This window comes from Melospiza melodia, unplaced genomic scaffold (assembly GCF_035770615.1).
Source record: "Melospiza melodia melodia isolate bMelMel2 unplaced genomic scaffold, bMelMel2.pri scaffold_45, whole genome shotgun sequence".
Taxonomy (NCBI): domain Eukaryota; kingdom Metazoa; phylum Chordata; class Aves; order Passeriformes; family Passerellidae; genus Melospiza; species Melospiza melodia.
In genome coordinates, this window is record NW_026948772.1 from 4,726,189 (window position 1) to 4,739,329 (window position 13,141).

Below are 13,141 nucleotides of genomic sequence, written 5' to 3' on the forward strand. Positions count from 1 at the left end.
GGGTAGGGAGAGCATGGTGGGGGCTTACACTTAAATGTAAACCCATTTTCTCCTCTTTCCCTTTCTTCTTTGTGACTGATATTGAAAATATTCAAAACCCCACTTTTCCCTAATAATATCAGTTCCTTTGTGGTCTGCAGATGAACAGGCTGAGGATTCACAGCTCATTCCCAGGAGCAAAATGATTCAGCAGAGGAGGAATGAGCTAAAGATAGATTGGGTATCTTTGATCTCATATTAGCAGTGTCAATACTTGCACAAAGGAGACATTTCTCCTGCCAAGCACTTACTTTCTTCTTTATTCTTGTCAGAATATCTTCCAGGTCACGGGGGGAAAGAGATTGTTCCAAAAGCATTTTAAATTGTTGATGATTGAGCAACATCTTCACCATCTCCTGTCCATAATGCCTAAGGAAGGAAGGAAGGAAGGGAACAATAGAAAATGAACAACGGAAGAGTGTTAACAGAAGAGGCTGACCCCTTAAACTCATCAGGTGCAATCCCTGCACGAGAAGGCATTACCTACTCAGCAAAGAGGGAGATTTACCTCACTTGACACTGCACAGTCCTGTCAGCTGAACGCAAAAGGCAAGGGGAGAATGTGGGGCAACAGAAAAATACCATTTCACTCTGAAACTGGGGTGTGCTTCTGTGGCATCAAAGGATCCCAGGGAACAAGCAAAACACATCTGCTTTGTTGTCAGAGCCTGTTAGCAGTGTCTTGCTGCCATTGCACAATAATTTGCCTTTCTTTAACTGGCAGGGAAGCCAGGACAAAACACCTCATGCATCCTATTGATTATTCTATACTATGTGTATGCACAGGGACAGCTAGTTGCTCTGGTGTTCTTGGCAGCTATTAATGGCAATTTCATCATCAAAGAAGGGGATTTTGGTGGTTTGGGTTGATTTTTTCACTAGGAAGCCAATGTTTGTTTCAAGAAGAAATGTGGAGCTCACTGAGCCACAGATAACAGCATTCTAGAATCTTCAGAACAAGTTTAGAAAGTCTGAAAAGATTGGCTAAAGACCCCTGAAATATTTCTAGGCAAGTCTGAAGTTAATGAGAAATGGATGTTTGGGATCCTTCAGTGATGAACATTAGCCAACACTTTGGCTTTGTGTTGTGCACCTAAGGCCAAACAAAAGTATTGGATTGGCTGATCTGAGCTCTTTTGATCTCAGCAAAGAATCCTTCAAGCCACAGGAAAAAGGTGGCAATGTTCCTTTTTGCTGGCCAACCTCAGGTTTCCCGGCACAGCCATTTGCCCAGGGTGTGGTCACAGTGCCAAGGCTGACAGAGCTCAAGAAGAGTTTGGACAATGCTCTCAAGCACATGGAGTGACTCTTGGGGTGTTCTGCACATGCCAGGAGATGGACTTGATGACCATGATGGGTCCCTTGCAACTCAGCACATTCCATAATTCTGTGACCCTTATTCACACTGTGAGGTAACTTCATATTCCCTTTGGTTTCAACTCTTGTGTGGTTTCATCTTTATAGCCAGACACAAAGCGGTTTTCCTGTTTTGGGAGGTGAAATGAAGATCATTACCTTGTGTCCTTGTGACAGTCCTGAGCAAGCTTCCCTGCCACGTGTGGCAGCCTCTCAGCCCTGGGGGTGCCTGCGAGCTGGGTGACTCCAATTCTCTCCACCAGGGACAGGAGGAGTTGGGCCGCACACTCGCGCACCGGGGCGGGGCGGCTGCTGGGGAGGAGAGAGCAAACCCTGGGCACAGGGACAAGGAGCAGCGGCAGCGCCGGCCTTGGCCAGAGCTGCTCCCTGCCCTTGCTGGGGGAAGGAGCCTGGGCTCTCCCTGCACCATCAGACACCTGCAGAAGGCTCTGTCCTCAGCTAAACACAAAGGTAGCATTGCACACTAGGCCTGCCTGCACGGAAGAGGGAGGAATTCAGTCTCCCTGCACTGTCTGATACTCAGTTTCTTTCACAGTATTTTCTCGGAGAAAGATTAAAGAAATAGATGACATATGAATAATTTAGAAATTAAGGACCATTCATGCTGACCTATCAGAGGGCACCCAGTACACAGAGCTGCAGCAGGACTGAGGCTCTTTCCACCCATTTATCCCCAAATCTGCAAAACTTTGGAAAACAACAAATGCAGGGAAAACACATTGTGGGCTGTGAAGTTGCAGAATATCCAGCAATGCAGCCTGTTTCTTCTCTGGGGATTGGCAACGGATCCATCTGAATGTTTGACCCTAGTGCAAAGCTGAGGAAAGGGTGGCAGGCAGTTTAGCCAGTCTGTCCTGTTCTAGAGAGTGTCTCTTGGGAACTATCAAGCCCAGCACCAACATTTAAGGCAGCATTTGCTCCAGCTGTCCCATGGCAGTCAGCCTGTGAAGGTGCCTGTAAAGTGATTAATCATCTCAAGGCGAACATGAAACATCAGTCTGAATAGAAAGTAGAGCTCTAAGGCCAGGACAGTCATACAAGAGTCCTTTGGCAGGAGCTGCATCTGCTGTGCAGGCTGTGCCACACCCAGCAGATTGTCCCCCATGTGCTCCATGCCCCAGCAAGGACCCTCCTCATTTCTCAAGTTAATGGCATCATGAGGAGACATGGTTTTCCCAGGGCCTCTGTGGTTAGCACTGTGAAATACCAAACACTGCTCACAGCTGCAATTGCAATTGTCCCTCTGCCCACAAAAGCACAAGGCTCTATCCTTGGCCTTTGCAGGCACTTTCCCTTCCCCATCAGTCACCACATCTAGGAAAATCTGACAGACTGGGAGAACTCCAGGAAGCAGCAGGAAGCTGAGTCAGAGGAGCTTTAGTTTGGACATCAGGAAAAAGGGTTTTTCACCCAGAGGGTGGTTGGGCACTGGAACAGGCTCCCCAGGGCAGTGGTCACAGCACCAGACCTGACAGGGCTGAAGGAGCATTTGGACAACAATCTCAGGCACTTGGTGTGACCCTTGGGCTGTTCTGGGCAAGGCCAGGAGCTGGACACGATGGTCCTGATGGCCCCCTTCCAGCTCCCCATATTCTACACTTCTGTGATTCTGAGAACTAATGGTCTGCAGGAGGGCAGAAATAGGTGACGAGAGGAAAGAAGTGAGGTTGACTGGAGAATCAAGTCACTGAGTTCACAGAAGATGCAGGATACAGGACCCTTCCCTCCCACCATTCCCATTCTCTGTCTCATCCCTTCTCCCTCCCAGCATTCCCATTCTCTCTCTCATCCCTTCTCCCTCCCACACACACAAAGGTGAAGAATATCACTAAAAGAAAAAGAACCTGCTTGACTCCCATGTCCATGAGAGCAGTCATTGCTCGTGCAGGAGTCACATTCTCCACCAGGATCCCCAGGGTCTGACTGGCTGCTTTCTGAACAAATTCTGGGGAGCTGGACACCATCTGGAGAAGGACCCGAACAACCTCATCCACCTCAGAGTCCATGTCCTTCTTCAAGGTCACAGAGAGCTCTCCCAGAGTGACAATGCCAGAGCAGGACACCTTGGAACGGAGGTTGGTCACCTGGGGAAGCCATGAGGGGAAACATAAGAATCACCTTGAAAAGAAAACCAGTTGCCTTCAACAGAAGTCCCAGGAAATGACAACACATCCCATTGTGTCCAGAGGAACATACAAGTACAAGAAGAGCAGGAGAGCACAAGCACAGAAAGGCACTTACTCTGGCACCAATTTCTGGCCTCAGACCTGCTCACTGCAGGCCTAAAATAAAAATTCCATTAACTGTTCCACTTAACCCTTCTAAAATGTCCACAGCTTTGATTTTAGGCCCTTTTACTAGAAAATTAAAGCAAGAGCTGCTTTCAAATCATGAAAGCAAAAATCATAAAGGTAAAAGAGTCAGGTGCTCCTGTTCAAAAAATCAACACCAGCAGCTGAAGCACTCAGCCAGGAAACAGAAAACACAGGCTCAGGTCTACAGAATAATTTGCAGTGTTGAATTACAACTTGGACAGAGATTGGGACTCTGGCAAATAACATCATCAGCATCTCAGTTTCTGCATTTGCATATTGCATTATAAAGGCTCCACAGTCAAAGATGAGTGTCAGATACCCGACCTGCCAGTAAATACAGCTGCATGTACCAACAGATCCTACGGATAGATGACAGACATTAGAAATCTCAGGTCTAAAACCAGAAATGAAGGCAGGCCCTGAGCACACATGGAGATGAGCAAGCACATACCTACTCTACTGTCGACGGAAGGGAACCAGGACATCATTTTGATCATCACAGGCTCGATTTTATTGATCAGTACAGCGGGTTAAATACAGTTAATAATGAGCTTCATACATATTGCAAAAGTTGAGCTCAGGATTGGTCAGTTACATATCAGCACCTACGCCTACTTCTGCATTCCTATGGTTCTACTTTTGATACTTTCTACATATTCTTAGGATATATTCAGGAATAATCTCTACTCCCTATCCTCATGTTGCAGCAAGGTCACTGCTGACCTTTCCTTTCAGCTTGCTGACTGCTGACTTTTCTCCTTCAGCTTAACCAGCGGCATTATGTCAGTATGGCCTTTCTCAGCTAACCAATTATGAATAAATCTCTCCACACTCTACCCATCATGTATGAAGTATGGGGGACAATTCAGAACAATGTTCTCACCTCACTGGTAACTGCCAAGCAAACCTCACCAAGTCTGCAAAGCAGGACCTCTGAATGGGACCCAGCCAGGTGTTTGATGGTGAAGAGTCCCTTCTCCTTCAGCTCCCTGAAAGGCAGAAGATTGATTTTTCTCTCCACCAAGGCAGCACCCTCTGAAATGACCAGGCTGGCAGCTCAGTTGAACAATGGGAGGTGCTTTTCAAGGAGTTCTTAATGAAATCATGGAATGCATTGCTCCAGGATGCTGTGGCTGTCAAAAGCATTCACAAACCCAAGAGGCAAAGAGAGGGGTTTCAGAGTGGCCATTTAAGAAGACAGCCTTTCTGATATCTCTGGCACATGAGGCCCCTCTGTCACTGCTTCCTAGGAGCTGTGAGACCGGGCCATGCTGCTGTTTGTTGTCACCTCCCTGTACCTGTCCCTGAGACACAGTGCCACCGGGCTGTTATTGGGGCATTTTCCTTCTTTGCCAGCCCCAGCAGGCATTCAGCAGGGAGAGTCTGCACTGCCACTCTGGAGCTGAGTTTCCACTCTATGATCCCGGCCTCTCTGTCACCACCTCCACTCCCCTCACACATTCCCCAAAAAAGCAGCAGGATGTCTGCTGGGACCACCTCAGCCTGCAGGAAGGCCAAGTGGGTCCTGGCCTCTCCTGACCCACAGCACAGCTTTCTTTCATCACAGCATGGAAATATAAAAACTGTATTATCACATCACACAGAGGGCCAGGAGCTTTTTATTTTGGCCGCAAGTGTCCACAGGGCATTGGGGAAGAGAAGAAAAAGAGTGTTTTGCAGCAAGCAACTCAGGCAGGATGGTAGGAAAAGTGTCTGGGAGCTGCTTTTTAGGACTTTGGTTGTTCTGCTGAAGCTTCTGACAGAGCTGATGGGCAGATCCCAGAGCTGTGGAGAGTTCCTGGGAAATTTGTCCTTGGATATGCCTACGAATGCTCTCCCAGCCATGAACTGCCATCTGTCCTGTCCTGTCCATGTGTCCTGTCCATATGTTACTGCCTTGACTGTTGAGTGTCTGAGGTGCCTCTTGAGGCTGCTATGGACGTCCTTCACCAAGGAATGGATTGTGATACAACATCCCTTTCTGCTTATGTTTAGGCACTGACAGAGCCTGGACCACTCTGGCTCGAGCTTGGGCTCTGGCCAAGCAAGATTGCAAATGAGAGCAGCTCATGGTCCTCAGCTCTTCCCTGCTGCTGGGACAGACAGACATGGCATGGGGACAGAATGGAGCTGCCCCATCTGCCAGGGCACTAAGAAGGATGTGAATTTTTCTCTGCCCTGTCACCACCAGTTCTGCCTGGGCTGCATCCTGCAGTGGGCAAAGAGAAATCCAGCGTGCCCACTCTGCAGAAGAATGATAGAAGCTGTCATGTTTTCTGAGTAGGATGAACAGGACTATATACAATTTGCCATCAGCTCCCCCAAACAATTGCTAGAGCCCAGCAGGGAGAGAGCCTGGCCCCCTGTGAGAGTCTGTCAGAATTTTCCCTCATCTGCCTCACGATCATCCTTGGGAGACCACTGAAGAGAAGACCCCCCCTGTCTATATCTGGCTCTGAAGGAGAAAAGTCACATGCCACGGGCCCTGAGACATAAAAGCTCAGTGTTGAGCTATTGTTTTCACAAGTGTGTTTGCTGTATGCTAAGAAGAGGGCACCATGCTCCATTTGCAACAATAGCAGCTCTGGAAGCTGTCCCACCTCTCGGCCTGGCTGGACTTCTCCTGAGTTCCAGGTGGTCTCCCACAGAAGACCCTCACCTGTTTTACAACCACTGTGACAGACAGACTGAGATGTAAGATGCTTCCCCACCAAAGACTGAGACATGAAACTCCTAACAGGCCCCTCTGCTCCTTCCAAGGACTGGGACTGAAACCCCCAGCCCGGGGGAGGTGTGTGGGGAGGCAAGCTGACCGAAGCGAGATGTTTGCCTGCAGGTTGTGACCACTGGACCGAGAACACAATGGCTCTCATTTACTGCTGAGAACATGGACTACCTGTTACATCTGTTCCCTACTGTATCTGTTTCCCCCCCCTCACAATTTTCAGTAATATAAACCTCTGAGTTAGCTAGAGCCTTTGAGATCTCCCCAGCGTAGCAGGCGGATCCTCAGCTGGACTGGACCAATAGACTTCGTCTCTGCGTTGGTAGCTATATCCCCTCTCTCTCTCTCTCTCTCTCTCTTTCTCTATCTTTTTCTCTCCCTTAATCCCTCTATTGCATTTTTGCTGTAGTTATTTCAATAAAACTACATTTTATTTGATTATCACTGCAAACCCCCTTGTACCGTGTTGGTTTTTACACTCTGAGATCATTCCTACGAACCATCAGGTCATCTGTTCACTAGGACGGACCCTGACACCCCCTTGCTGAAAGCAGCCCCCAAGAACCTGTGATGGCTGCTCCATCTTCTCCACAGGGAACACTGTCCCCAGCTGAGCAGGGGCTGCAGGACCAGAGCCTGTGGATGGCCTCCTGCCCAAGGAGTGGGCCCAATTTTTCAAATAACAATGTCATCTGCTGGACCAAAGGTGGCCCTGGCTGCAGCAGAAGCTGGAGGGAATATGCCAGCACCAGAGATGGCTGGTTAAGGAATTCATAGAGCAGCATCCTGCACGCCCTCTCTGCCTATGGTCAAGTTGCCAAAATCTTGGTGCCAGTACTGCAGCTTCTCCTCTGTAGCAGTCTGAATTGCTGCTAGCATAGCACAGGGTAAAGAAGCAAAAAGGACCTTTGCATAATCTCCACAGATGTTTTATTCAGCCGTGCAGGGAGATGTTCAGCTCCCAGCACCCACACACAGAGGTTCTCACTTTGTCTCCACAGGGGCCTGGGGGCTGACCCTGATCTCGGGGCAGTACAAAGATAAGGGCGCCAATCAGGGAATAGGGAAGGTGTGGCTCAGGAACACAGGAACAGACATAGGAAGAGGGGAAGGAGCCAATGGGGTCTAACAGCTTTTTGAGGGAAGCTTCTTGTGTCTCCCTAGACCAAGGAATGCCCCCCCAGGGTCTCCACAATTTCTCCTGTTTTATATTATTAGGAAAGCTTCTCTGGAGGATCAACTGAATCAACACAAAATGACAAAAATCATCAAAAGCGCTCACAGGACAACTGTTCAAAATTCAAACAATTCTGAGTTCCCAATGTGCCAACAGATTTCTTGGAGTGTCTTAGATCTGGCAGGAGGGATGCAGAGTTTTCTTAGCACAGTTTATCAGGAAACTGAGTCATGCATACTGAACCTCTGGTCCATGGCCTCCTCAGTGCCATCGTGCAGCAAGGAGGCCCAGAGGCTGCTGTGCTCTGGGCCTGTCAGGGATGAACACAGCGGCTCTGTGGCCAGTGCCAGCTCCAGCAGCTCACAAGAGGAGACTCCTTCCAGAAGCTCTGCTGGCTCCAGTGTGGCAGACCAGCAGAGCCCACTGGAAGCCACCCTGCATTGCAGCCACCCCCAGCTGCTCCCATCATCGCTGCAGAGCAGGAGCTGCCCCAGAGGAGCCACGGCAGGAGCTTGTGGCAGTGGCAGGTCCCTGTGCCTGGGGCAGAGCCACAGAACCTCTGCTCCTGGCTGGGACAGGGGCTGCTCACCCTGGTGTCCCACTGAGAGGAGGGATCCTGGGCCCCAAACTCTGCCCAGCCCTGCAAAAGGCCACCCCGCCAGCAGTGCCAGCAAGGTTCCTGCAGCCATTCAGCCAAATCAGAGGAAACAAATGTCTCTTCAGCTGACACAGCCTCTGCACACAGCTTCCTCCCCCTTCTCCTGGTGCCTTTCCCTGGCTCCAGCAAGAGCTGCAGGAAATGCTGTGTGAGCCATGATGATGGAAGAGCTACTGATAAAAACACTGGGGTGATGCTTTCAGAGGAGTCATGAATGGAAGACTGACCAACCTTCCAGCCAATGGTATGCCAAAAGTTTCCATGCTTTAAATAATTGATTGTAATTAATGAGTAAAAAGAAAGATACGGAAGCATATTAAATCTCCCACAGCTGCTGGCTTTCCTCAGGCTCCATGGTCTATGTATTGCTAGACTTACTTCATCTAGGCAGAATATTAACTGCCTTGACTTGTTGGAGACTGATCACAAGGTCTCATCTGTGGTGGGCAGTCACTAAAATTAGCTCAGCAGAGGCATCTTCAGCTGTCCAAGTGTAGCAGAAATACATATTCTCTGCTTCATGGCTGTGTGGCAGCAGCTGCTGGTGTGGATTTGTCAGCGTTGCTTCATGGATTACTCCTGGGAAGGAATTGTGTGCACAGGCACAGTGTGATGGCTTCGATCTCCTCTAATTACTCCAATTGGATGATGGCCAGAACTTGTAGGCAAAAAGCATCATGACAGAATAATTTACAATATTCTCCAAACTACTCCTGTGGTTTTGATTTTCTTACTGATTAGGTTCAGTGTCTGGCCTCAAGAAATCACTCCAGAAAGAACAGGCAAACCTCAGCTTGCAAGTTGGAGTGCAAGTCTTTAATCTGCTGTTTTTGCAGCATGTACAAACAACTCTTCAACATATTTGCAAATAAATCTCTTAGTTCTTGCTATACCTATCCAGAACCTGACTCTCTCCTCATTTTATTTTGATTTGAGATCCAAGCATGATTTATTTCTGGACAGGGAAGTAAGAACTATCTGCAAATACAGACTACAAACGTGAATTTATACTGCAGGAACTGAGCTGTAGCTTGGAATTAAAGGCAAGAAGGGATGCTATGGTAAATGTGAACATTTAGTGCTGGCATAGGAGCCTTCTGAAATGCTCCACCAACCCATGGTTCACATTGCTACAAACTCTCTTTCTGGTGTTACAAAGAGTGTTGAGGAGCTGGCTGTAAGTAAAAAAAAAATAGCCAGAATGATAATTTTTGTTTATATGACAGACAATGACTATCTAATAATTCAGAGCTCATAGAAGTGAGTATTCAGATTTCCACTTAGTATGTGCTGGCAGTTTTAATTTGAAATCAACAGGTTTATCCAAATCAAGTTATCCATAGGAGATAATTTGCTCTATGATCTACCTAAAAATGCCTCATTATCTGATAAGTTTAGTAGAAATTTGCAAAGTCAACAGTCCACAGATTTTCATTTCTTGTTTAGTGGCTATTCTTCAGGAAAGCTTTTACAGACTAATCAGTTTGGATGTAATTAAAATGCCAGTACATTTCATCTAGCTATTTTGGTATTAGAACAAAACCATATGAGTGCACAGCCATTTAAAAAATATTTTAAAATAAATTTTCAAATCAACAGTCTGAGTAGGACTCAGAATAAAAATTCTACCAAACTTCAACTCCATTGGAAGATTCCCTTGTCACCCTGTGAATCAGCTCTACATTCAGAAGATTAAAAGTCCCAATGATGGTGGTTTTGGTATGGTTAGGAATTGGGGAAGGGTCTTCTTCCTTCTCAGCTCCATGCTGCAGTGCCTTTGGGATGTGGCCTGCTGGCCGTTGTTTGTGCAGCCCTGGTGTTTCTCCATGAGGCAGAAAGTGCAATTGCATTTCCAGCCCAGAGCCCGTGAGGAGTGGGGCGTGCAGGGCTGTGCCAGACCCAGGCCAGCAGCTGTGCCCCAGAGGGTTTTGGTTCCTGCCCAGTGCAGCTGGTGCACCTCTGCCGTGAGTGCCTCCCCTTCCAGGTGCCCATGGACAGCAGGTGCAGGGTTCTGCAAGGGGCATGGAACAGGGTGGGGATGTCTGCTGGCAACAGAGTGCAGCGGAGAGCAAACAGTCCAGGATGGTCCTGGAGTGTGTGACAGAGAACTCCTGACACAGCTGGGGACTGAGCCAGTGAGGGAAGGCACTGCTGGGCCTGCTGTTTGTGAGGAGAGAAGGGCTGCTGGGTGACAGGAGGGCTGGAGGCGGCCCTGGGCTCAGGGATCACAAAATGCTTGTGTTTGATTCCCAGAGAAGGAACGAGAGACATTGGGGAAGTGTTGACCTGCAACAAATTGTGAATTTGTTAAGCTTTAACAGCCAGTGCTTAGTTGTACCTTCCCTCACAGCAGTGGTTAATGTGTGCAAGTGGATGTCATAGCCTTGAGAATAAAGACAGTGGGCCTACTGAGTAGGTAGCTGCAATGCATTCAAGGAGAAGAAGGCTCTTAACCATGGAAGGAGAATTTGAGGAACAGGATGTTCACCCCATGACCACCAGAGACCCTCAAGAGACCCCTACTCTAAATGTCAGTAATTTTGGGGAAGTGATTTAAACATGTCAAACACTTTGTGAGAATGTTTAGCCTGTGAGTTTGAGCAAAGGAATGAATAAAAGTAATGAAAGTAATGTCTTAGTTCCGTGGATACTAACACGTGGGTGTGCATGTTTCAGGGAAGTGATTCCTCACGCACCCAGCACTGAAATAAAGTAATGCCTCTTTTCTCACACTGAGCTGGCAGTGTGGATTGGGCCCTGCTCGGTGACGTTCATTTTGGTCATTTCTATTGAAGCATAAAGATTGTTTGAAATGAAATCTTTTCCAGTTGTTTCCCTTTGGTTTACCTGTTTGAGGGTTAAAATTCTGTGCTGCAGGTGTGCTGGGTGTGTGCAGAACAGTGCAGCCCCAGAAACCCCTTGGCTTGCCCACAGGTTGTCATGCCTTGTTGCCAGGTGTGCCCAGCTGTGGCAGGAGAAGGAGCCCGCAGCGCAGTGGGCACCGTGCCCTGCCCAGCCGGGGCTCTCTGGCACAGAGCAGCAGCAGCGCCAGCACCGTTCAACCCGCTCCTGCCTTGGCTTCCCCTGGCACACAGAAGCCTCTGGAAATCAGCACCGCCAGTGGCGTTCCCAGCTGGGAGCAGCTGCTGCTGGCAGGCAGATGCTGCCAGTTCGACTGCTGCCAAAGGGGAAGAAAGGCAGAGATGTACACGCACCGGGGCCCTGGGCATGTCCAATAAAGGTGAAAATATGTGGGGAGATTTGTTAGGAAGGATTTCAGCTGTGATGCCAACAGTGGCTTCTCTCCTGGCTCTGTGTGTTCTGGACAAGTGATGCAATGGTTGGGTCTGACAATTAAGAAGCAGATGTTATGTGGATGTTCAAAGGAGTAGTGATTATATTGTAATATATCCTCCCATAGTCCTCTTTCCCGTACCCCTTGTAGCAGCCTGGGTATTCAGGGCATTTGGGGAGGGCTGGCTTGTGACCAGCAGGCAGGGTGTAACAACACCTGGCCTCCAGTCAGGATGCAGGAAAGTAATCTCCACCAATGGACAGCAGAGAAAGAGTTGATTGACAAAACTTTTGGAGGGGCTAAGGGTATAAAAGGCAGAGCATCATTTTTGTAGATAAGCAGCATATCAGCTAGTCACAGAGACTCCCAATGCTGCAAGTTTTCCTTATTCAGTCCTTTGTTAAGGTTTACTAAACCTTTAAAATTTTAAAAGTGAGAGTCATTTCTCACATGTGCAATGCTGTGGGCCATTGTCTTGGTCTGGTTTCCTTTGCTTGGGTCCCATCTGAGTGCTCAGCTGGGGTACAGGCTGTAGGTGCTTGGGGCACCCTTGGAGTCCCTCTTGGATCCCTGTACAACAGGGTTTGGCCCATGTGGGAATTTGTGCTGCTTTGTGACAGAGAAGAAGTATCCAGGCTCTTTTGTGTTTGCTGTAGGGAAGGTTGGTTATTGCTTGGCATAAATTCACAGACCAACATGGAGTGTTTGATTTGTGATGTCAGGGCATGGTTGCCACCTTGTCGTAGTGATATCAGAAGGTTGCCTTGGTGCACGGAAGGCCTGAGCACCAGAGCAGCCCTAGGCCTTCCTCACATCAGGAGAACCCTCCTGGTTGGGGAATTTGTCAGTGGGTAGCTGCCCATTGACAAGAGCCTTGTTTTTTCTATTATTTACCTAACCTTCAAAAATGACAATGTTTCACCATCTGGCCAGAGCAGCTTTTGCTGCCTATGGCATTTCTTTTTCCGTGTATTACCTTACACATTTTGCATGTAAATAGAGTTTTCCCTTCTGCTTCGGTTAGGGTGTATACTAACGTGGCTTTTGTATGTCTTCCTGCTCTTTCTTTGTGGCTGAGTTTCTGATTTTGAAAGAGAAAGAGCATTAGGATGCCAGTGGTTTGGTAAAGCTCCTGTCAAGAGGTTCAGCTAAAAGGGGGTGTCTGTAGCCACAGGGGCAGCATTTGCAGGGGAACCTGCTGGGCTTCCATTCCCTCCACGGGAGAGTCTGTGGCAGCAGAGTCTGTCATTTCCTCAGTTTGCTGGGACAAGCAAGACACCTTTGAAAATGTAGACTGGAAGACCTTCTTTAAGGCCTTCCAAAAACTCTGCAGTTGTTCCCAGAATTCAGAGAAAGCTTCTTTCTTTTTAAATTTTGTCATGAAAGGATTTGACTGTCTAACTTGACCTCTTACCCAATGCTTAAATAGTGATTCCCTTTGCAAGGAAATGCAAACTCTAAAGCAGTGAGTGTCTGCCACAGCTCAGGGGGATTTTGGGGAAGCTTTTTTGGGCAACTGTTTCAAGCAAGTTGATGAGAATTAGTGCATGCAACT